The sequence below is a fragment of the Oncorhynchus masou genome, chromosome 2 (assembly GCF_036934945.1).
Source record: "Oncorhynchus masou masou isolate Uvic2021 chromosome 2, UVic_Omas_1.1, whole genome shotgun sequence".
NCBI classification, from domain to species: domain Eukaryota; kingdom Metazoa; phylum Chordata; class Actinopteri; order Salmoniformes; family Salmonidae; genus Oncorhynchus; species Oncorhynchus masou.
In genome coordinates, this window is record NC_088213.1 from 25,690,275 (window position 1) to 25,717,168 (window position 26,894).

Consider the following 26,894-nt stretch of genomic DNA (forward strand, 5'->3'; position numbering starts at 1 on the left):
ATGTAATGTGTGTGTGTGTGTGTGTGTATGTGTGTGTGTGTGTGTGTGTGTGTGTGTGTGTGTGTGTGTGTGTGTGTGTGTGTGTGTGTGTGTGTGTGTGTGTGTGTGTGTGTGTGTGTGTGTGTGTGTGTGTGTGTGTGTGTGTGTGTGTGTGAGACAGTGTTTGTGTTGCTTCACAGTCCCCGCTGTTCCATAAGGTATTGTTTTATCTGTTTTTAATCTAATTTTACAGAATTCAGGTGTTTGAGATCTGGAGAGTGAGCTCCGTTCAGGGGATCTATGTGTTTGAGAGTGTGGGCTAGAAAGTGGGCTGGAAAGAGAGCTGCATTTAGGGGATCTACGTGTTAGAGAGTGTGAGCTGGAAGCAGACGTTACACCGATAGTCTGTTCTGGACATGGGGACTGTGAAGAGACCTCTTGGCATGTCTTGTTGGGTATGCATGGGTGTCCGAGCTGTGTGCCAGTAGTTTAGAGAGACAGCTAGGTGCATTCAACATTCAATACCTCTCAGAAATAAAAGTAGTGATGAAGTCAATCTCTCATCCACTTTCAGCCAGGAGAGATTGACATGCATGTTATTAATATTAGCTCTCTGTGTACATCCAAGGGCCAGCCGTGCTGCCCTGTTCTGAACCTTGAGGTATTGAAAAATATATTTAAGGGAACATGCTTTTTGAATCCTGGAAAAATTATCCTCCTAAATCTAAACACAACAATTGCCAAGGTATGGCTGCTATAATTTGGCGACCGGAACGATTTCAATTGAAATATGAGTTATAGATCTGTCATTCTCATTGAAAGCAAGTCTAAGAAGCAGTAGATATTTTCTATGTGCACTATTTCTATGCTTCCTGTTAAGTTTAGTTTTTGCATCTTTTACATTCGGTTTTGTACACCAGCTTCAAACAGCTAAAAACATACAATATTTCTGGTTATGGAAAATACATTTCACAGAGGTTTAGATAGTATAATGATTCTCTACACAATGACTGCTTGTTGTCACAAACAGAAATTAGGCGTACTATTAGAATTTTAGCATCCAGAAAATCGCACCGTTAAGAAAAATATACAGATGTCAGACCTTAACTTGATCAGTCTTTTGTCGGGGAGAATTTTCCAGATTTTTTATTCTTTCCTTTTTCCATTATGATGCAAAAATACAGCCTACGCTTCTTCTAAATTATATAATTTCTAGACAGACAGACAGACACTATTTCCCAGGATGGGAGATCTCAAATGGCTAGTGGTAAAATCTGCCAGCTGAGAGAATGATCCTTTGAAAAGGACATACATCACAATATGACAATCTTGGATGAACATTAGAAGGTACTGTGTTATTTGATATTTACCCTAGAGAGTCTTAGGAGGCTTACTGAGCCAATAATGAAGAAACCCATGCCACTTATATTTAGATTCATCCCACAGATAGCAATGCAGCTGTGGATATTAAATGGAGAGAGAGGAAAAAAATATTCAGACCATGTTACAGTAAAACACTTGGAATGAATCTTGTATTCTTCCATTCCATTCTCCCAGTGGAGCCTCGAAACGGAACCTCATAGAAATGGAAATGCAAAACTATGACAACCAACCATGGCATTCTGTATGAATCACGTGAATCATATACATTCATATATATTTATGGCAGCCTAAATGTGCCAGATAGATTGCGCCAGTTTGGCACAACATTCATCTAAATTACTGGCAGCGTAAAGGGGCCAGTGATATTGTGCAGGTCTGGCACAGCAGCTCAATAGCTTTCCCTGTCTGATACTGTATAAATGACCTGTGGTAATGTAATGAGTGTCAAGGACTTAAGTTCAGTGAAAGGGGGACCTCGAAATTAGAAATCACTGGACTGCAGCCAATCTTATCACAAATCTATTTAGACTCCCATTGCTCTGAGCAGAGTAGGACAACACTGTTGCTCCGTTAGGACCGAATTTGAATAGCATCTATTAAAGGAGCAGTTTCTCAGACTGGTTTGCCAGATTGGGTTGGTGCTTGTCTTTAAAAGAGAGAGAGAAAGAAAGAAAGAAAGAAAGAAAGAAAGAAAGAAAGAAAGAAAGAAAGAAAGAAAGAAAAGAAAGAAAGAAAGAAAGAAAGAGAAATAGAGAGAGGAAAGAGAGAGAGAGCACTCCATATCAAAAATGCTGAAATTTCACTCAAATGCATAACAGCAGGAGAGCGTCTCCAGCCTCAGACAATGATAACAGAATAATGCATTATGCAATGAAACCAATGGTCAAATAAAACTGTAAGAAACCCAGTGGCCGTGCCTTTGGTTTTCGTTAAATCATAGGATAAACCAAACTGATGTCACATCTCCGATTGAAACCAGTCACAATAATCATGTTACTACTATAACACCATGTAACAGAAGGTATGCCCTTGTCAAATCATATTGAAATAGTTTGACATACACTAGTTGATATTCATGTGAATTATTCATGTGACTCTCTTGGTGCTGATGTCATTACAACAGGATGTTGCCATGTGCAGCCTCAGGGGAGTATGATACCTATTGGGATTCTTTTCTTCTTCACTGTAACACTTTCTAATTACATTTCAGGCACGGAGATGAGAAACCTACAATATGTGAATATCCTGCTATTGTGTTAATAACATGTGTATTAGGCTCTGTGGATGGTGTGGAGTATATGGCAACACAACAGGGAGAATGTAGATGAGAACACAGAAAGGGCTTTTCCTCTGCTCTAGGTGCTTTACGTGGAAATTAGAAACAAACTATACAGTAGATATGCCAATCAGTGACAACATGACTGAATACATCATTGCTAGTTTCCACACCTTTTTAAGAAAGATACTAATTTATTTGTGGAATTTCTGACATGTGAAGAGGTCTGCAGAACATCTATCATTCTTGTAAAAGCACAATTCACAATTTCAGTTAGCGTGACGCAGCAACAGAAATCTCTGAGGCGTCATGCGACTCCAAATAAGTAAAATGCTTGTTTCAAATGAAAAGGCAACGCTGAGATGCTGACTAATGAGTGATGGGTGAGTTGTTCTCCGTTTGTCTGAAATGAGCCTGACTTCCCCTCAGCTAAATGGTGTTCAGCATTACCAAGCAGGTCCCAGCCAGCACTGAGATGTTTGCTTTGATGGTGCCAGGACCAGCTGATTAAAACAGAGAGCAGGTTGGTAATTGCTGAAATTAGTGAGAGTGAAGCCTCACGCGGTGCAGCAGTCCAAGCCCCCCCCCCCCCCCCCCCCCCCCCCCCATTGTCCCTGCCATTTGCTCACAGTTGATTTATCCTTCAAACTGTCCACTGTGGGGTCAGATGAAAGGTGGTCCGATGTTGAGCTTTGGTGGGAAGACGGAGTCGTTTTCATTTGCATTGCTTTGACAGCATTGTTAACCATCCTTCCCTATCACAGCTATTTTACAGTGGAAGCTACTGTATGGTACACTCTGTCCCCCTTACATTATCTCTCTAACAAAGGTGTCATTATTAGCACATGTCAAAGGAGAGATAAAATGGAAATATAATTGAATTTGGGCCAGACTCCTGTGAGGATTATGATTATTAGCAAAGCCATTATGTAGCAGAGAAGAAATAGTACTGTTATATAGCACAAAGTATTTGCTCTCTAGTTCCACTTGTTAGATGTTCCAATCTGATTAGATCCAAATGAGCAAAAGTCTGAATATGTACACAGATAATGTACCAAAAGGATCTGAAAAAAGATTCAGCAGCTTGATCATCAAATATATTTTTTTTAAATTGCTGCTCTACAAAAATTAAATATTCCCTAGAAAATATCAACTAGATCCACAGTAAACACTTGACCATCCATTATTTAACCTCACAGACTGTTTACAGCAACAAGCTGAGAAATTAGACATGGTCAACATTTCTGGTACATTACATAGAGGACCCAGGCTCCACACCAAATTCAACCCCCTGAGGTGTATTCACTAAACGGGAGAAACATCAACAATGTTTTAAAGATGATTATTATTACACAGTTTAGGTAACGGGCTGTGAATTAGTAACTTGGTTGACATTAAGCTCTCATGGCCAGCTGGGATTATTTCTTGGTTGATTAATGACATTAATATTCTTATTGGGAAAAAACAGCAGATATATCTGCCTCAATGATTATGTATCTGTACTGGGCACATATTTTATGTTGTGGGACTAGATATACATTATTGAGATTTATACTCTCCTTTCCTGTTTAACTGAGCCGTTGATAGGCCATTGCTGAAACACAGTGTCAAGGTCAATATGCTAACAGCACCGGCGTGAACTATGAACTATTGAGAATGGTGCTGAAGGTCAGGTGGGACAATGGGTTGGAAGTAAGTTTCAGCCAATAATGTTTTCTCATGTTCATTGTTGACAATTAACTTCCTATGTTTAAGCAATATTCCATTGTAATTTCAGTTATTAAGATTGTTGGGGAGTTGGGGGACTCATTGAAAATGTATTCTCTTATATTTCCATTGGCAGTAGATGCAGGTACATCTATTGTATAAATAGCTATAATATCCATACTCCAAATAGAAAATGTGCTGCAATGGCACAGTGCCTAGTCATGAGCAGAGATGCTGGACTTAAATGACCGTACATCACAGTCTAGGTGAATGCCACTGGCTGAGCAATATTCATACTACAAAGGTCAAGAGGGATAAAAGGGAAACTGTAGATGATGCTAGAAGTTGCAGAGCACAAACAATTACTTTCCTGTGATGGTCTTCAACACTTTCAAGACTAGACAGAGCAATAGCTTTCACAAAAGCCCCAAACCCCTTTTAGAAGGTGGTAATAGGTCCAGGTATAGGACAAACCTACCACAGCAGAGGCTTTCTGTATTACAAGTTATTTTCATAGACAAAAGTCCATTTGTACGGAATGAATGAAAATGTACAGGGGAGCATTTTTCAGAAAGCAATTTCCTCTTGGTTGTTTGTAGAGAGTTTTTGTGGGACATATTCAACACAATATTGTCTGATAAAACATCTATTTAAAAATAACCTACTTCCTTCCTATCCCCAGTTCTGGAGAACAAAGGCAGCAACAGGTGACAATCAGTGGAACTGGTATCAGTACCAGCAGCACAACGAATAACGATACTGCACCATATTTATGTTAAGTAGCACATTGTAGAACACTGTGGACATACTATAAGAGAGTGCATTCAGCTTGGATACAAAACATGTTTGACTGCTCCTCATTCATTTGTCAGTGTTTTGGACTGTACTGTAATGTACTGTACTGTTATGGACTGTACTGTAATGTACTGTACTGTTATGGACTGTACTGTAGTGTACTGTTATGGACTGAACTGTAATGTACTGTACTGTAAATTGGCCCTTGGATCATCACATTGTCGTCAGTCACTCATGTAAAGTAGACATTGTATAATGTGTGTTAATACTGAAGATGAAGTTTTACTACATAGTAATAGGCAATCTGCTCTCCTGGAAGCCTGATCCTAACTGCAGATGTCAAGTCTTTGTATCTTTACCTGTTGTAGTCGCTCTTTGTCTCCAGAAACACTTCTACTAATAAAGCCCCCGTTATTCTATCCATCGCTCATGCTTTCCAGGCCACTAATGGTGACTACTCACTCTGAACAAAATAGGCTCCATTTGAAAGCTGTCCTTTAGTATACGAAATTGACCGGCTGTCGTTAGCTGAGAGCAAGTAACCTGTAGAGTAGCGGAACCGAGAGCAGACTACCAATTTTTTCATTTACCAGCATTGTAGAAAAGAAAGGGGCTGACTAGGTCACTATTAAATATCTATATTCCCTGATACAAGTGAAGCTCCCAGATCTCACTCGATGTTGCGATGAATTATTTGTTGCAACATCGAGGTGTGTTGCTGCGTGTTTTACAGATCGCACCAGCAACAACAACTATAGCTACATCCTTTGAATGCTGTATCCACCCAGTGTATATGACCATGTATGGTAATGCTGGATGTGCTACTGTGTGATGGGGAGGTCAATGCTTCATTAACAAATGATGAGCTAAGCTGTGACTCAGAGTTGAGCATAGTGGACGATACATTAACAACAACAAAAAATGGTGAACCCCAGTTTATATGAGTATACAGCATGTCTTTCAACAGGTCCATCAATAAACATACCCATACAAGGGAACAAGGAAAATAAAGATAGATTTAGCATCTTAACCCAATATATTGATTTACAGCCTTAACATAGTCATTCATAGTCTTCCCTTGGTCATGAGCTTTACTGTATGTACTCATGGACCTGTTATCATTGATTTAACTTACACATTGTCAGTGAGGCACTGTGCTACCTTTGAAATAGTTTCAAATTTGTATACACAGGTAAAAATGCATGTGTAATTCTGTTTTTATTGAAGACCCAGTGGGATCTCTGAGTAAATGTTGAATGGCATTGAGTTCAATTGTCAGAGGCAGCTGTATTTAAAGATGTTTGACATTAGGCCTCTAACTCACAATAAAGTGTCAGTGGACCAGATAGACAGACCGTGGCACAAGATAGGAGACACGTGCCATGTCCACTTCAGTAGATGCAGTATTTAAGTCAATGGTTAAATGAATCCTTGACTGGGATAAAATGTTGTAGCTCAAATAGACATCATAGCATCGGGTGTTACATATTCTGTCACCTGCAGTCAACCCCTGCTGTTGGTATGAGAGGCAGATCTGTAAGGGGACAGTGAAGAGGAACTGTTCTCGCATAGCTACTGTTTCAGTTGTTCAGGTCACCCAACAATCCCTACACATACAGTCACAACTGCTTAAGTACAGTACGTGGTGGCCATTTTCAAGCACTAGGCTAACCCATGTTAGTCAAATCAGATTAGCAACTGTTTTGCACTGATTACACAATAATGTAATGAATGTTTAATAACAGCTCAACAAAGGGATCATGGTGCAAATGGGATTGTGTGGTCTTTTTCAGACTGCAGCAACTGTGAAAGGCATCAAGCTAAAGCTTGCTGTTGAACACTAATGCTTCATCTTAATGACAAGCCTTCATTAAATATGAATACAAGGCACCTATGCTTTGGGAATAATAGGTCCTGAGCATAATTAGTTTAACTGTGGTGGGGCCGTATCATAACCAGACACTCAGAGACAAGCTTTAACGGCTACTGTAAAGCAGTGGTTCTCAACTGGTTTTGCCTCGGGACTCAAATTGAACCAGGTGTTTGTCGCACTGCGAAAAATAATCGCCAAAATACAATCTGGAAAACAATGCTATATTGATAATAAATGTAGTAATTATAGGACAAGGGCACAACATTCCCACCACTTTCATTGTCAATAATATCATTTTGCCCACATTTTGCCCATACATTTTGCCCATACTTTGTAAGTTCATTAGAATTTTACAAACGTTCTACCTGGTTTAATATGTTCATGTTCTGACTGGATAATTTTTCCATTGTGTTTTTATTTATTTAAAAAATTATTACTCAGACACCCACACTGGTAGGAAATGAACAATGTAAGGTAATAGACTTTGCTTCTTGGAAATGTTTTTCCCATTCCTAGTGTGTGGGAGAGGGCAGGGGAAAGCGCACTCATCAGTCATATCAGACCTCCTGCAGGGCCAAAGAGGGCAGTGATTGGTTGGTAATTAAACTATCTGGTAAATGAAATACTGATTGAATTAGCAGAGTGATCCCTTCACTGCCTCAAGTTCTTGTTTATTCATTTAATAGTGCAGAAACGCTGGAGAATTTGGTAGAATTAATTCACAAGGTGTGTTTTTCTAATTCAGGCGTGCAGTAAATATTGATCATTTAATATATCTGTCCCATGTATTTGGGTCTTTCCCAAGGCTTGGAATTAATTAATTTATGGGAAAACTACCCTCATAACCTCATAAAAATGTACCTTAGCCTTTTATTACTTCTTATTGGTTCATGCACAGTATTATACAGAGCCATGATCGCATTGAACTCCCAACCAATTACTCAAGCAAACAGCAAAATGACCTTTAAAAAACTTATTAAACAACATCTCCTGGAACAGCGAGAACTGTGAGGGGACACACACGCAAACACAAGCACACACAGACACACTTTAACACACACATTTTGTAGTTGTATTATTTGTATATCATTGTATTTAAAATGTGTGTGACTGTCCTTGTCTATCAATTTATCAGTGTTTTTGTCACGCCCTGATCTGTTTCACCTGTCTTTGTGATTGTCTCCACCCCCCTCCAGGTGTCACCTATCTTTCCCATTATCCCCAGTGTATTTATACTGGTGTTCTCTGTTTGTCTGTTGCCAGTTCGTCTTGTTTGTTCAAGTCAACCAGAGGTTTGTGTCTCAGCTCCTGCTTTTTCCAGTCTCTCTTTTCTCGCCTTCCTGGTTTTGACCCCCGCCTGTCCTGACACCCGAGCCCGCCTGCCTGACCACTCTGCCTGCCAGACCCTGAGCCTGCCAGACCCTGAGCCTGCCTGCCGACCTGTACTTTGCCACTCTCTGGATTACCGACCTCTGCCTTACCCCGAGCCTGCCGCCCGGTACCTTTGACCCTCTCTGGATTACCGACCTCTGCCTTACCCCGAGCCTGCCGCCCGGTACCTTTGCCCCTCTCTGGATTACCGACCTCTGCCTTACCCCGAGCCTGCCGCCCGGTACCTTTGCCCCTCTCTGGATTACCGACCTCTGCCTTACCCCGAGCCTGCCGCCCGGTACCTTTGCCGCTACTCTGGTTTACCAACCTCTGACTTACCCCGAGCCTGCCGCCCCGTACCTTTGCCCCTCTCTGGATTACCGACCTCTGCCTTACCCCGAGCCTGCCGCCTGGTACCTTTGCCCCTCTCTGGATTACCGACCTCTGCCTTACACCGAGCCTGCCGCCCGGTACCTTTGCCCCTCTCTGGATTACCGACCTCTGCCTTACCCCGAGCCTGCCGCCCGGTACCTTTGCCCCTCTCTGGATTACCGACCTCTGCCTTACCCCGAGCCTGCCGCCCGGTACCTTTGCCCCTCTCTGGATTACCGACCTCTGCCTTACCCCGAGCCTGCCGCCCGGTACCTTTGCCGCTACTCTGGTTTACCGACCTCTGCCTTACCCCGAGCCTGCCGCCCGGTATCTTTGCCCCTCTCTGGATTACCGACCTCTGCCTTACCCCGAGCCTGCCGCCCGGTACCTTTGCCCCTCTCTGGATTACCGACCTCTGCCTTACCCCGAGCCTGCCGCCCGGTACCTTTGCCGCTACTCTGGTTTATCGACCCCTGCCTACTTTGACCTGTTGTTGCAATAAACATTGTTACTTCAACACAGTTAGTACTTGGGTCTTACCTGAAACCTGATAGTTTTATTACTTTGTGTTTTTGTGGACCCCAGAAAGAGTAGCTGATGCTTCTGCAAAAGCTAATGGGGATCCAAATAAATAAAGAAAACAAATAAATATTAAGTGTGGTCAGAATATATACTACACATTGAACACTAGAGAAGGTGCTATACATCTAGAGAGAGAGCGTAACAGTTCAGTCAAGCTATAGCAGTTATCTACGTCTGTAATACAAATAGCCCTACGACAATCACAAACTGAATTATGACTACAAAAAAGTATGTCACATTACACAAACCTAACATTAGTAACTTGTGAGAGGGTGAGTGAATTAAAATAATAATAATTAGAGAGAGGGCTTCCTACTGGGCACAGATAATTCAACATATATTCCACATGGTTCAACGTAATTTCATTGAAATGATGTGGAAACAACATTGATTCAATCAGTGTGTGCCCAGTGGGTTTCTATCTCTATCTACGAAAGCTGTGATTGAGTCATTTTTTCTGGCTTCTAAGGAGCGATACTGAATAATATTTGGACGATGTCGTCTCCAGTGAACCTCCCACCATCTGTAGTAAGATGTTCTGTTAATCTAGCTTTCAGAGACCGACACGTTGACAATACAATATGTCAAATGTAGTATTCAAATGGAAGGCAAATCTATGCAGCAGCATTGTTAATGCATTTCAATAAAACCACAACTGCTAACCACCTGCCACACCTACACTTCTGCATGAACCTGGTCTTTTGTGTCACAATTCAACTGAATAACCTGTGACTACATTTGAATGTTTGCTGTTAAAGTAACATTGACTCTATTTTCACTCTGTTTTATAACACAGCTGATAGGTCTCTCAGAGAAAAGTTCACTCACTGAGGCTGCCCCGGCTACAGTGTACCGGCTACAGTGTACCGGCTACAGTGTACCGGTGTCTGTGTACCGGTGTCTGTGTCTGTATCACAGAATGGCTGAAATGGCTTGAATACCGCTACACTGCCAGCTAATAACTTGACAAGCTTTAGTGCAGAATACATTTGTGTAATTAACTTGTGCTGAAACACAGTTGCCTAATTGATCAACACCCTGATACCTGGGTGTTGGGTTCCACAGGAGTTAAGCAATGCTTTCAGAGCCCCACAGAGGAGGGGTCGAGGGAGAGTCCCGAGTGGAGGGAAGGCTGGGCTCTGGCTCCTTGGCTCCCTGGCTCCCTGGCTCTGTTTTCTAGGCACAGTGCCATCCATCCACAAACTAACTCACAGAGCACCTGGCCCCTGCCTGCTGCCTTTATCCTCCCTCGGCCCTCAGCCTCCGAACGGTGACCTTGTCTGCCTGGAGGAAGATGTTCATCCCCCTGAGCAGCAATATAGCAATACACATCCCTGGCTCCCTAGCTATACAGAGACACGCAGATCAAATCCGCTCCCCAGTTCCTCCTCACCTTTATTTCAAGGCCAAGACAAACAAGCGTTGTCACTAGCTACCGTACAGCAACGTCAAACTCTGGGAATAAGGACATTATCTTCCTGAGAAATACTAACTAGCACAAAATCCACAATGATCTCTCAGAGCATCCCCAGCAGTGAACCAAAATAATGTTTTCATTTCTCAATTGATCAGTTGCATAACTAATACCTTACCTGGCAGCTAAAACCACAGACAAATGAAACCTGTACAGGGACAATACACTCTTAGAAAAAAGGGTTCCAAAAGTGTTCTTCAGCTATCCCCATAGGATAACCCTTTTGGTTGCATGTAGAACCCTTTGCGGTTCCATGTAGAACCCTCTGTGGAAAGCGTTCTACATGGAACCCAAAATGGTTATACTTGGAACTAAAATGGTTCTACCTGGAACCAAAAAGGGTTCTTCAAAGGGTTATCCTATGAGGAAAGCCAAACAACGCTTTTAGGTTCAAGATAGCATCTTTTTTTAGGTACTGTTCTTACGAAAGGTTCTTTAGATAAAGCCTAGTGCAAAGGCAAGAAAACAATTACCAGTACTTTAAAAAGTATTGTTTTAATTGCCTGCATTACTCTGCAGGCATGCACAAACTATCCACAGTTCGTGTCGGGTTGGTTTTCAATCTTACCTCAGTTCTAGCCAGTGCTTGACTTGGGCAGGGGCTCACATCAAATGTTCTACTGCTTGAGCTCCTGTTCCTATTATAGATTATTAGCTCAAAAGTATTGTGGAGCTCCTGCACATAAATATAAACATTACCGGCACCCAAAATGAGTTTCATTCCAAGTCAAGTACTGGTTCGAGCATGAATTACATTAATAAGATGTGTTCTCTTGGTTGACAGACTGAGACTGAAGTATCCAGTAATGTAGTCATAAAAACTGAAGTACATTATTAATTATAGAGATGTATTGATCATTTGGTGTTCAATTAGGGCAACAGGGAGTAAAGAGATTTCCTGTGTCCCGGAAACTCACTGCTATGAACATTTTATTATTCCAATTACTAGATTGCCTTCCAATTGAATTTGATCTTAAAAATTCACTGAGTATACCAAACATTAGGAGCACCTTCCTAATATTGAGTTGCATCCCCTTTTTTTGCCCTCAGAACAGCCACAATTCGTCGGGGCATGGACTCTACAAGGTGTCGAAAGCGTTCCACAGGGATAATGACCCATATTGACTCCAATGCTTCCCACAGGTGTGTCAAGTTAGCTGGATGTCCTTTGGGTGGTGGACCATTCTTGATACACACAAAAAAAACTGTTGAGTGAAAAACTCAGCAGCATTGCAGTTTCTTGACACAAACCGGAACAAAACTACCATACCCCATTCAAAGGCATTTAAATGTTTTGTCTTGCCCATTCACCCTCTGAATGGCACACATACACAATCGTCTCAAGGCTTAAAAATCCTTCTTTAACCTGTCTCCTCCCCTTTCTCCACACTGATTGCAGTGGATTTAACAAGTGACATCAATAAGGGATCATAGCTTTCACCTGGATTCAACTGGTCAGTCTATGTCATGGAAAGTGCAGCTGTTCTTAATGTTTTGTATACTCAGTGTAGGTACAGTGCCTTGCGAAAGTATTCGGCCCCCTTGAACTTTGTGACCTTTTGCCACATTTCAGGCTTCAAACATAAAGATATAAAACTGTATTTTTTTGTGAAGAATCAACAACAAGTGGGACACAATCATGAAGTGGAACGACATTTATTGGATATTTCAAACTTTTTAACAAATCAAAAACTGAAAAATTGGGCGTGCAAAATTATTCAGCCCCCTTAAGTTAATACTTTGTAGCGCCACCTTTTGCTGCGATTACAGCTGTAAGTCGCTTGGGGTATGTCTCTATCAGTTTTGCACATCGAGAGACTGAAATTTTTTCCCATTCCTCCTTGCAAAACAGCTCGAGCTCAGTGAGGTTGGATGGAGAGCATTTGTGAACAGCAGTTTTCAGTTCTTTCCACAGATTCTCGATTGGATTCAGGTCTGGACTTTGACTTGGCCATTCTAACACCTGGATATGTTTATTTTTGAACCATTCCATTGTAGATTTTGCTTTATGTTTTGGATCATTGTCTTGTTGGAAGACAAATCTCCGTCCCAGTTTCAGGTCTTTTGCAGACTCCATCAGGTTTTCTTCCAGAATGGACCTGTATTTGGCTCCATCCATCTTACCATCAATTTTAACCATCTTCCCTGTCCTGCTGAAGAAAAGCAGGCCCAAACCATGATGCTGCCACCACCATGTTTGACAGTGGAGATGGTGTGTTCAGGTTTATGAGCTGTGTTGCTTTTACGCCAAACATAACGTTTTGCATTGTTTCCAAAAAGTTCCATTTTGGTTTCATCTGACCAGAGCACCTTCTTCCACATGTTTGGTGTGTCTCCCAGGTGGCTTGTGGCAAACTTTAAACAACACTTTTTATGGATATCTTTAAGAAATGGCTTTCTTCTTGCCACTCTTCCATAAAGGCCAGATTTGTGCAATATACGACTGATTGTTGTCCTATGGACAGAGTCTCCCACCTCAGCTGTAGATCTCTGCAGTTCATCCAGAGTGATCATGGGCCTCTTGGCTGCATCTCTGATCAGTCTTCTCCTTGTATGAGCTGAAAGTTTAGAGGGACGGCCAGGTCTTGGTAGATTTGCAGTGGTCTGATACTCCTTCCATTTCAATATTATCGCTTGCACAGTGCTCCTTGGGATGTTTAAAGCTTGGGAAATCTTTTTGTATCCAAATCCGGCTTTAAACTTCTTCACAACAGTATCTCGGACCTGCCTGGTGTGTTCCTTGTTCTTCATGATGCTCTCTGCGCTTTTAACGGACCTCTGAGACTATCACTGTGCAGGTGCATTTATACGGAGACTTGATTACACACAGGTGGATTGTATTTATCATCATTAGTCATTTAGGTCAACATTGGATCATTCAGAGATCCTCACTCAACTTCTGGAGAGAGTTTGCTGCACTGAATGTAAAGGGGCTGAATAATTTTGCACGCCCAATTTTTCAGTTTTTGATTTGTTAAAAAAGTTTGAAATATCCAATAAATGTCGTTCCACTTCATGATTGTGTCCCACTTGTTGTTGATTCTTCACAAAAAAATACAGTTTTATATCTTTATGTTTGAAGCCTGAAATGTGGCAAAAGGTTGCAAAGTTCAAGGGGGCCGAATACTTTCGCAAGGCACTGTATGTTTGATTTCCCAAATCAATGTGGTTCCACTGCCTCCTTCATTCTGCAGCCTGAGAGTCTGTCACGCTGGTATAAAGGATTTGAAGACAGGCGCAGGAATACTTCATCTGGGTTTTTAATACACCCAAAACAAGCATGTATACAAAATACAGGGATGTACCCAAACAAAAGAGTGAGGGTAAACCTTGTAGAACGACACGGGACGAGACCCGTAATTCTATCAAGGCACAAGGCGAGACCCAGATGCAGACACAGGAGGCAGATGGTTAGAGTCTTACAATGTCTATTAATCCAAAGGGGTAGGCAAGAGAATGGTCGTGGACAGGAAAAAAGGTCAAAACCTGATCAGAGTCCAGGCAGACAGGCTCGTGGTCAGGCAGGCGGGTACAGAGTCCAGGCAGACAGGCTCATGGTCAAGGCAGGCAGAATGGTCAGGCAGGCGGGTACAGAGTCCAGAAACAGGCGGTGGTCGAAACCGGGAGGACTAGAAAAAGGAGAATAGCGAAAGGCGTACGGGAAAAACACGCTTGTTGACTTGACTAAACATTCAAGACGAACTGGCACAGAGAGACAGGAAATACAAATAAGCGACACCTGGAGAGGGTGGAGACAATCACAGGAACAGGTGAAACAGATCGGGGCGTGACAAATACACAATGCCAAAACATGCATAGGTACTCACAAGACCAACGGACATGGGAACAATAATCAACAGCCCAATGGGGAAAAAAGGGCACATTTATACAAACACAATCAGTGAGGAATTGGAACCATGTGTGCGTAATGACACAGTTCAGTACAGCCTAGAAGGCCGGTGAAGTCGACCTCCGGAGCTGGTGAACAGAATGAGCAGCAGTACCGGGGGGATCCGTGACAGAGTCACGTATCTCTTCATGTGCATCTCTGCATGTTCAGAGAACGGTCTGGAGGTGGTCTCTCTCTCCATCTCCCTCTGTCATTCTCTCAGTCTTTCTCTCTCTCTCTCCTCTGCCTCTCTCTTTTGCTCTCTTTCTCATTTCTCTGTGCCTCTCTTTTCCGCTCTCTATCTGCCTCTCTCTCCACCACCACCCCCCTCTCTCCCTGTTCCTCTCTCCTACTTCTCTTCTCTCTCTATCTCTCTCATGCCCAACAAAGAGCACATTTGCAGACTCTCCCCCACACTCGTCTGAATCCTCTCTGCTTCCTCCCAGCTATTCTTCCCACGGTAGCGACTCACATTACACCATTCTTCACTTTAATGCACTTTAATAGCATTAATATCTCCTTTTGCTCCTTGAGCTGCAATAAACACCCCTTACATCTTAAGAAAGCTACTTAAAAGCAATTGACAAGGGTAGTCTACCACAACAGATAGGGGGAGTGGGAAGACAACCATAATGATTCAGCTGTTTTAATGCATTATCGTTCTCTCCCTGCATGGAGCACTCTGTAAACAGGCACTAGAATATGTAGAAAAACAACACGAGTCACATGTCACCTTCTATGCCATCCCAAGTTTCACCAGAAGTGACAGTGAAGGTCGGGTCGGTCTAAAATGACAGGGGGCTCCAGCATAAAGATGAGGCTCTACTATAAAACATCCAAACCAACGAGGGTGGGTGCCTCTGGTTTTGGAGGAGGAAAGAGAATCCTCCCTCTGCATTATTCAATGGATCTCCTCCTCTAAATAACAGCGGCTGCAGATTGTTTGACATCCCAAATGAATAATTAAGGGATGACCTTTTGTTCCCATTAGAGGTGATGGACCAATATCACATTCATCCACTTCCTTTTTGAGGCTCAGGCTGCCATCAAATAGCACTCTATTCCCTTTATAGTGCACTTCTTTTGACAAGGGCTTTGCATCCCAATATTACACTTTATATACATCACAGAAGACTGAAATATAACAAAACATTTGACATGGAAACACCATATTTCTGGCGTAAAAATTATAATAATGTTTATTAATTATGAAAAATATGAATAACATTCCACCCATGAGGCCACTAGGGGGCGCTTTGGTAATTCGACTGCAAGAACTACCCAGTAAACTCAACTGGTGTCTCTGATTCTCCAGCTCCAAACCAGTCGGCAAGGCCATGGGTGTTGCCAGGTGATGCTGCGCTGTATGGAGTGCTAAGATTCTTGGCATTGAAAGAGGTTCAGTGTTCAAGGGAGCACATATTTACAACCGGGTGAGGAATAATTCATTGTAATCCGAGTGCAGATCATGCTTTTATTCCTTCACAGAACAGATAAAGAGCAGGTTTCTTTTCTCTCTCTCCCACCCTGCTCTCTAGCGGCCTGCCAACTGGAAACGGCGAAGGAAGGTTAGCTCTTTGAAGCCACTGTGTGTGTTTGTAGTCATGCGCTCATGCTCCACATTGGGATCTCTGGTGGTTCTTCTTTAAAAAGAGAGAGTTCTTGTAATGTCGCACAAGCCACTGCCTACACACCGAATCACTGTCCTTAATCAAAATCAAGAGTGATCCAAACCCCCTCCCACTGTACAGGGTCACCTAGCTACACAGTACCATGGGTTCAATACATCCCCATGGTAGTAACTGATAGGATCTACTGTATATTATTCTAAATCCTATAGTAACAAAAACTGCAGATTCAGCTTGGAAAGCAAAAGGTAAAGTAAGTGAATTACAGAAAAATGTCATGATTTCACATACATTTATTTATGTGAAATCATGTGAAAACATATGGTTTTGGAAAACCTCACACGTGTAGTTTCATGTTAACACATGTTGCTTTACATGATATCACGTTATCACATTAACTTCACATAAGATCACATATGATCACATGGGAGAAAAGTGGAACACTTCACTTGTTCACAAGTGAAATTCATATATTTTTTCCGTAAGGGACTAACAGGTGTGCGGAGTAATTGCTCTGACAAACACACACACATGCCCACACATGCACACACTCTCTATTTCTATAACACACAAGCAGGGTGGCTGGGCCTTGGATATCCATAGATCGGCACATTATTTCCACAGGACCTCCACTAGGCAGGGTAGCCTAGTGTTTAGAGCATTGGACTAGTAACCGGAAGGTTGCAAGTTCAAACCGCCAAGATACAAATCTGTTATTCTGCCGCTGAACAAGCAGTTAACCCACTGTTCCTAGGCTGTCATTGAAAATAAGAATTTGTTCTAGTTAAATAAAGTAAATTATGTGTGCTTGTGCGTTCACCATTTTGTTATGGGTGTTATAGTAAAGCCCATAGGCAGCTCCTGAGTTTCAAGTGTGGGGATGCTTGCAATTTATCCTACCATTTCTATCCATCTTTGTGACAGTTATGATCCTTTTTATATGCGCATTTTCAAGGAACAGTTTCACTTCAATAATAACATTCCAGTTTTTCAAAATCATTTTCACTCGGTTAATCATAAAGATCTGAAGTAAGATTCTAAAATTCTAAGAGTAATAATGTAACTAAGGCGAGAGCATCAGCCTCTGCAATATGACACATTGATACGCTGTGGCCCATTGGCGGCTAGAGAAATGAGTGCATAGAACTCAGAGATAGCCCATAGGCCAATGCAGCAGTAGGCCTATAACTTCCATCGTCAACTAAGTAAAATACATAAGCCCAAAGCCGACAAATAAAAACAGTAGAAAATCTCCTGATGAAAATTCTGGTTCTTTCAATCACATTAATCTCTCTACTCCGCCTGTCTGCCTCCTTTTCTATCTGTCTTGACTTGAGCTATCGCTAGTGAAGTACAACATTGTATCAAATCATCAACTGGGTCCTTCCAGAAGCTGTTGCTAGCTAACTTGCAACATTGTGTCAACTAGCCTATTCCACACCCTCAGTTTCCCCGCACCAGTGAGCTAGAGACAAACAGCTGTTTTTTTTATTACATTTCCACTGGATATATGGGATCATCAGATCATGATATTTTGCTCTTTCACTCTGAGGCTTGGTGATTATCGAGGCCGGGAGTGTTGGAAAGATTTTTAAAATACTGAGGAACTATCATTCTCAATGGATGTTAATAAAAAACAGACTTCGTTGACAATGTGTGAGGTGAAAACAATCACTGAGAAGCTAAGCTTATTACTGGTGGATGTGGTGAGTTAAGACAATCAGACATTGCCTAATGGGCACATTCTTATATTTACACGCAGCAGATTAGGTAGGCCTATTTCTATGCGTGCTCGGGCGCTCCTGAGAAACCAGACTCATGCTCATTGCTCATGGAGCACTTCAAACAAAAGACAATGAAAAGATTGACAACACTTGTAATGGTTATGAAATAAACCAAAACGTGTTTATCACAAGTGTAGCAGGTTGTGATCTCCGTAAACAACGTTTCCTTCCGAGAATGAGCATGGTAAATGACTGTAATTAATACATGCATTAACAGAAATTAATGTAACCAAATTAACGGTACATTTACTAGGCCTACTGGTGACAGATGTAATTCGGAATAGTTTTTTTATAAGCAATTAAATGGCAAACAATTCACCGAATGAAACAGTGAATACGCAGGAATTGATGAGAGACAGCTGAGTGCATTCTGGAGAGCTGAGTGTGTGCATTCTGAAGATAGACACGACATATCTTCGCTGCACACCCCTCCCCTTCTTCTTCTTGCAACATATTAAATTATACTCAAGATACATTATCTTCACGCATATTTTAGATATTTTTCACTGACAGCCGCAACTCAATCAGGTAGACATTATTGCAACACGCGCTGCCCAAATTGTGGCCTTCCCAAATTGGCATAGGCCTACACAGCTATGTTTTTAAAGAAGCTCATGATCCTCTGTGGCTAAATCATACTATCTGATGAAGTATTTTAAATGTTTTTATTTAGACAGGAGTAATTATATAATTTTGGCAAAACATCAATTTTTCTTTAATGGAAGCCAGTATCCCGCCAACTTGCCTTTCCAATTCACATGAGGCTGAAACCAGAGACCTGTATATAATGAAGAGATGCTCATCTCTCTGCCCTAACAACGGGAGTCGTTGTCCCAAAGGCGGGAAGGCAGGCGACAAGCTTAGGTCTGCATATTATGCCCATAGAAATGCATTAAGCCTTTTCTGGACAGATTTCGGAGATTGTCAGGCCTCTCGCTTTGCCTCTGCTGAAACTCTCTGACCGACGAAAGCATCTGAGTGAGCAAAACAGCGCCCCTCTGTATTACTATATTTAGCCCATATATCTGATGCTGTCTGGACAGAAATGGTATGACATTCCATACTCTTTTGGTCCAGACAGGATCAGATACTGTACATGGTCTACACATATTGAGACAGGGGGGCTCTGTTTCACTCACATATGCTTTATCTGAGATTGATGCATCTTTTTGACAGCGCATCTCGGTCAAATAAATCAATATTTAATTATTTTATTTCGATGAGCAAGGAGATATGGTAGGGGGCCCGCCCATAACGCTGGCCGTGCACACAAGTACACTCACTCACTCACACCCTCAGTAAGGCATCCCTAGCTTCCAGCTGGGCTTGGATTGCGCTCTTCCCTCCATTCCGAGGAGCCGTTGGTCACTGCAGAGCCATCTGTGCTATGTCCCAGCTTCACTGGGCCTCTGCCAGCCTCAGTATGAGCACAGCATCTTCAAGCACATTTTGTACATGTCAAAGCTCTGCTGTGTCCAATGACCCTGGCCGCTGACAGAAGCCATTGCATTCAGTCACATGGACACCACCTCAAAGGGGGCCTTATTCTCTAGTTGGACAGCACCTGCATTCTCTGGCACCAAGTGAAAAGGGGTTGGGGGGCATTTTAACATGATTAACATACTAATTTCCTGTTACAAAAAAACAAATGACACAATACTGCACAAATATACCACATAATTTTTCTATAATCAGCAAATGTACAGAGTGGCTTCACAGAGGCCTAAATCTTAATGCCCAATAGGACCCCAATGACGGCAGAAAGCTGAGGTCCTCAAAAAGCCATTGAATATGCTGCATCTATCAGGGATCAGTAAGAGCTGGAGTAGCCTAACAGATCATTATAATAATTTAAAATGACATCTTCCACAATGTATCATACCCATGATTATTGACTGGGTCACTTTTTCAGAGCTAGTAAACACAGCAATCGTGTGTGTTCTTTTCCCCAATATGTTTCTATTGTGTTCAGCAGAGCACCTAGCAGTAAAGTCATAGATTTGTAGGAGAAAAACATGAACCTGCCAAAGAACGGATCACTGACCTTCGTCATCAATTACCAAGAGCTTCTTTTTTTTGGCACAAAACATAACATGTTTTTGGAAGCAAGGAGGGGAGAACAAATGGAACCCAGTATGCTGAACTCACTCACTCTTTGTCATAAAGTATAAAGTGATGTAGTGATTTAAGGGTTTGCAGTTTGCACTGCAGTTAATACTGACACCTGATCCTTGCAACCATCACCTTTATAATCCGACACATCCTCTGGGTCAGCTCCATAGGGCATCTCTGAGCCACATATACTGTAGGTCAGATACAAACTGCAATAGTAAATGAAGCCTACACAAAACGTTCTATACGTCATCCACGTCTGTTATCCCCACAGGCACTTGAACCTATACAAATCCACAATATAAAGCTGATCCTCTCAAGTCTATTGTCCCTTGGATCCAGTAACGCAGGCCCATAACCACACCTTGCTGTCACATTCTTGTCTTTACCCTGCATGCAGCAGGTGCTGTTGGAGACTGGCTTCTGTTTGTTTTTAATGACAATTTTTAGTTATTTTACATTCTTACGTTTAAAATGGTGGGGAGTGTATTTATTCACAGATTTCTGTCTGCCTCAGTGCATCTGGTAACAATGAGAAATTGAACAGAATCATGGTTCATTTGAAAGTGGAGTTAAACACAGGCATCAATGTAATATATGCCATTTCCCATCTCACAAAACAAGGTGAAAATAATATTCCAAACCAAATAAGAATGCTCTGTCATTCATCACAGAAAATATTTACAGTCAGTCTACCTAGCCCGCTCGAACCTGAGACTTGAAAAATGACAGAGCATTCTTGAATTGCAGTATGAATAATGGGATACTTTCCCCATGTACTCAGTGTATAATTAGGATGAACACAATTTGAGTTCATTCACTGACCACTTAAATTGAATAACGCATGCTTGATATGGCAGTCTGCAAGGAGCAACTAGGCATGACTCTAAATGAGAGAAAGACAGTGGCAGCATTCATTATGTTCAAACTTTGGGAGAGGAGAACCGGGGCAAAGAGGAGCAGAAGAATACTATCTGCTTGACTAATGCCAATAATGGCAAGGTACAATATCAATATATGGTGCTGTATGTTGGATACCAGAGGAGAGAGCATGATCATTTCTTCAACAAACACATCTATCCACTGTAACTAGGCTATTGGTATTATGTCACCTCTAAAATGCGCTGATGAAACCTATAGGTCATTGCAATCCACTGTTTGATTCCTATGAGCAAAGGCAAGACCACAGAAATGTGTAGGAAAACGTTTTTCGCACAAAAGTAGGAGATAGGTCTACTGTAGCGGCATTATACAGTTGCCCAACTATATACAGTTGCCCAATTGTATATACATATACATATATTGTTAATACAATTGTTATATATATATATCAACTAGTGATGACCGTCTCTACAGGTGACAATTGGGCAACTGTATATACAGTTGCCCAATTGTATATACATATACATATATATATATATATATATATATATATATATATATATACAGTTGCCCAATTGTCACCTGTAGTTAACACAGCCACAACTGTATCTTCTAAAAATCTGATTTTAAACCTAACCCCAACCTTCACCACACTGATAACCTTATGCCTAACCCTAACCTTAAATAAATAGCAGAAAGCACATTTTGGTTTTCATAAATTTTTACGATATTGGCAAATCTTACTTTGTGGCTGTGGTATCTAATGGAAAAGGTATGAGACAGTGAGACAATAAACAAATCAATCAAATATGTGCTAATGAAGTTGTTATATTTCAATAATAACTAAATACGCTACATGTATCAATGTTGCCTATCAATATGATGTGTAACGAAGTTCTGTAACATTTTCAACATGAACAAGAACACAAAAACTTGACTGACTGAATACAGGTGAGGTGTCAACCCAGACGACTATAGGATTGAAGACAGTTGGCCTAGTTATGTTTTATGATGTAACTGACATGACAAAAATATTATCTAGATACGTATGGGAATAAACTTACCTTAGCGAAAGCACCTGATATCATAAAGCTGACAAGACGGGGCAGATAAGTGTGGGTTCGTGTACTGATTCTCCTCACTCGTAGATCAGCCAAGTCCTCCTATCTTCAGCACCACCGAAAGGGCGTCCGCCTATTTCTTAAATAATAGGCTTTTCCGACTAAACAAACCCGAGACAAATATTAGCCTACTGTCTCTACAAGTTAGATGTCTTGTGGTCAAGTCCTGGTTGCAATAGACCTGGTTAGAGCTTCGTCGGGTAGAACTAATGTGAAAATATGAAGCGATGGACGGTTCGCCAATCAGACAGCAGCAGTATTGCACTCCACTCTTGTGTCTTGCGCTTGAGTTTTGCATCCCGGGAAGTCTCCAAGGAGAGGTACCTCTTCTTTCCTCCAGGCAACCGCTACAATAACAGTAATGTCTGGTGATACGTTGAAAAACTGATGAATAAACTACATTTCATCTTTTGGATTTGAAGTGAGACAAAATATGAACATGACGACAGTAGCATAAGTCACCGAACCAGTGCGCGCCCTTATTATAGTATTAGCTCAGTAACTGGGAGCGGTTGTTTCCTGCTTACCTGAACACGAGTCGATGCCGCAAATGCCAGAGATTCACCGTATAGAATCCATTTTTATCTGTCTAGCCTAGCGCGAAGCGGCTATACTGTAACTGTCTGAGAGCAAGGTGTCCGCCCGTGCTGTGAAATAAGTGAAATAAAGCCGTCTACCACGCGACAGAGACAGGTGCGTCTGCTTGTCGTGCAATAAAGACAGAATAGTTAGAAGGGGAAAAAATGCTGATATGGTGTTTGCACTATATGTTTACGACCACGCACTGTGATAGTTTTTAAAATAACAACGTATATTTAATTAGAGTAAAAACCCCAAGTGACATATTTTAATTCCCAAAATAAGTTGACAAGCTACATAATTGTAGAAGGGAAATCAGTCTGGAATGGATAGAGACATGGCTCACTCTACTGTAGCCTAACTCACATATAGTCAAATAGAGAAAGTGGTAATAAAAGCCATAAGGGAAGTTGTATGGTTCTGAATGGAGACTTTGGTCCCACACCAAAAAGTGTATCAGCCCAGCCAGCTTTGCTGAAAATGTGATTATGTTGTCTCCCGGTGTCCATCATAGACCTCATCCCAGACAGGCACAAGACAGATGGTTTCAGCTATCAGGGGGACAGATGAGCTGACGTTTATTGATACATTGCCCTCCATGAATGATGTGATGTGAGAAGGGCACACTTTATTCAATAATGGCCTCAGGACAATAACATTTTCTCTTATAATGTCCTATGCATCAATGGCTGGCTTCTAGCCTGCTATGCTCAGAGAAAGAGGATACTTTTTAAAAGAAATATTACAAATGCTGTATGACACTGAATGCATGTACTGTATATACTGTACAGTAACCTTGCTGACCTTAACTCATGCATATACATTAACTTACTCTGTATTCAGCTACATGCCTGGGGTCGGATTCAAGACTCAAGAGCCCCCATGTATGGTCCTGTCAGTGGGGTGCGATCAAAGTGGAGGCCTTCATCTGTAACCCCTGCCATGGAGCCCATGTAGGACAACTGAGTACCCACATCCATACCCGCACATGCTTTCAGAGCCGGCACTAGCCCTTTGGGGGCCCTGAGCTAAATTTTGTTGCATGGCCCATGAGCTAGAAGAGCTAGTAGAACCTGCACAGTACTGTATGCAGAGCATGCTCTCCATTCTCAAACCAGAGGAATTTTACATTCTTTCTCTCAAAGGGACACACTGACAGAGAAAAAAAGGTTTAATCAGAAAATGGAAAGCCTTGCAGGGTGAAAATCAAAAGCCACTGGATCTACATAATTCATTTCCAGGCTACTTCACGAAGCTCGGCTGGCAGAAGGGGGTTTTCTACCTGTTTTTAGTGCAGCTTCCAGAATGTAAACAATCCTGATAGTGTGGGCACTAGCTAAAGGGGAACCATCCTTATTAATAGGACCTTCACAGGCACTATGGTTTGCAGTGTTGCCTGCCAAAAGAAACAGGCACCTGATTAATCATTCATCCGCACACAAGAGAAAAATTGAAATTTTCGGTGTTTTGCTGTCATCGAGGAGAAACAGTATGTTGTGAATTTACAGCAAAGTATCACAATATCTGTCATCTAGTATAGCTAAATACATCTAGTATGACTATTGTGTGTCACTGAATCAGATGAAATCCAATCAAAACGATTTTCGTTGAATGAGCCAGGAAGTGAGAATGAGTCAAATAAACAACACTTTATAATTTCATTGTTCATGTATCCAGTACGTTGTCTAAAGGAAAACTATATCAGGATGTGGTAGAGACCATAGATTGTCAATAGAGCCGAGATCTTCATCCTTACAAGAGCAGCACACCCCCCTCTGCTGGTTCAAGTCAGCATGCAAACTCACACAGCTTCGTTGGCTGATTCCACAGTTTATTATGCCTAAGAAATGTGATCCAAAGCCATCATTTTGGCCAAACTAACAGTCTACTCTAAACCATGCCATCTAATCCACTGTACTACAAGCACATTTCAGTGTGAGTGAGTGAGTGAGTGAGTGAGTGAGTGAGTGAGTGAGTGAGTGAGTGAGTGAGTGAGTGAGTGAGTGAGTGAGTGAGTGAGTGAGTGAGTGAGTGTGTGTGTGTGTGTGTGTGTGTGTGTGTGTGTGTGTGTGTGTGTGTGTGTGTGTGTGTGTGTGTGTGTGTGTGTGTGTGTGTGTGTGTGTGTGTGTGTGTGTGTGTGTGTGTGTGTGTGTGTGTGTGTGTGTGTGTGTGTGTGTGTGTGTGTGGAGACTACAGATCGAGACTACGGATCGCTTACTGGGGATATCAGCAGCACATCCGCACACTAATGATCATACCAATAATGCCCCTTTTTCACAATCAAGAGTCAGATTAGAGAAATATATTGATGAGGAGATCTGATCTGTGCTCTACATTTTTATGGGCAGGTATTTTGAAAAGATGAATGACATTCAAATGATACTATAGCCTAGCAGGTTTAGACGTATTTTTACTAGAAAATGACACTAAATTTTTACAGAAAGCCTAGTTAGATAGATAATTTGTACCACATAGACTAATTTCAATATTTGCAGCTGAGTTGTAATTAGTATTGAAACTTACAAGAAGCTTCTCTCAATATCTGGTATCAAAGTCCATAGGATCATAGCACAGCACCTCAGTGGAGAGTCCTTGTCTGCTTTAACGTGTGTTAATGAACATGTAGTCTGCTGGTCAACTTGATTCTGATGGATGCTGGCATTTACTGTAGGAGCCTTGACACAATCCCCTGACCAAGAGACAGATAAGACCTTTATGGTGCGTTTATCAATACGCTCCTCTCTGCTCATCACTCCTCCTACTGAGGCGTCTGGTATCAGTCAAAATCAATACTGTTGGTCTGGGAGGAGGTGCGGGGGTTAAATGATGACTGCCACTGCCAATACAATACAGTTACAATAACATGGCTGCAAATATTATACATTTTCCTAACCTTGAACATTTAAGTGTTCAAGTAGTTGTTGTAATTTGAGGCGAGATAGTTTACATAAGTTACATGACTATAGCAGGCCGGGTTGTGGGTTGTGGGTTGGTCATAGTGTACTCTACTATACTCTACTGTATACTGTACTGTACTCTACTGGACTACTGTATACTGTACTGTACTCTATGTCTATGCGGTAACACAAATGTGACATTGTAGTGAAGACAAAAACAAGTATCCCTCAGAGATTGTCCACATGAAACTACTGTATATAAAAACGTATTCACTTATTAAACTTATTTTTAAATGATGACTGACACTATACTCTACTGTACTGTACTGTACTGTATACTGTACTCTACTGCACTGTATTGTACTGTACTGTACTGTACTCTACACTACTATACTCTACTGAATTCTTACTGTATACTGTACTATACCCTACTGTACTCTACTCCACTTTACTCTCCTGGAATTTACTCTACTGTACACTACTGTACTGTACTATACTGTAGTTTATACTGTACTGTACTCTACTGTACTATATTGTACTGTACTATACTGTACTTTACTCTACTGTACACTACTCTACTCTATTGTACTGCACTGTACTTTACACTAATGTACTATACTCTACTGTACTCTACTCCACTTTACTCTACTGTACTGTACTCTACTTTACTCTAATGTGCTGTACTCTACTGCACTCTACTTTACCCTACTGTACTCTACTGTATTGTATTCTACTCTACTGTACTGTACTCTACTGTACTTTACTCTACTATACTCGACTTGACTCTACTGTACTCTACACTACTTTACTCTACTGTGCTGTACTTTACTCTACTCTACTTTACTCTACCATACTGTACTGTAGTCTACTTTACCCTACTCTATTGTACTCTACTCTATGTCTACGCGGTGACACAAAAGTGACATTGTAGTGAAGACATAACCTCTGACAAAAACAAGTATCCCTCAGAGATTGTCCACATGAAACTACTTGACATAAAAACTTATTTTCAGGATTCAAGCTGTGGTTTCACTTGTCAATCCAGAGTTAACCTGTTGACCAATAATTGTACAAGTCCAGTATGGATCTATTCTAATGAATGATTAATTAATCTGTGACAGAACCGCTGGCCGAGGCTCAGGATCTAATATCACCTTACATAATCCTGCTCTAACTTATTACTGACTCAG

The 26,894-nt window shown here is 41.5% G+C and overlaps 1 protein-coding gene across 1 annotated transcript in view; it reads right to left on the minus strand.

Annotated features, from left to right (window-relative positions):
• Positions 1-22,447, minus strand: part of LOC135557486 (carbohydrate sulfotransferase 8-like) — a 204,515-nt gene extending 182,068 nt beyond the window's left edge. The window contains exon 1 of the mRNA XM_064990777.1: positions 22,172-22,447. The gene's annotated coding sequence lies outside the window, so the exon portion shown is untranslated. The remainder of the gene's footprint in view (positions 1-22,171) is intronic.
• Between the last annotated feature and the right edge of the window lie 4,447 nt (positions 22,448-26,894).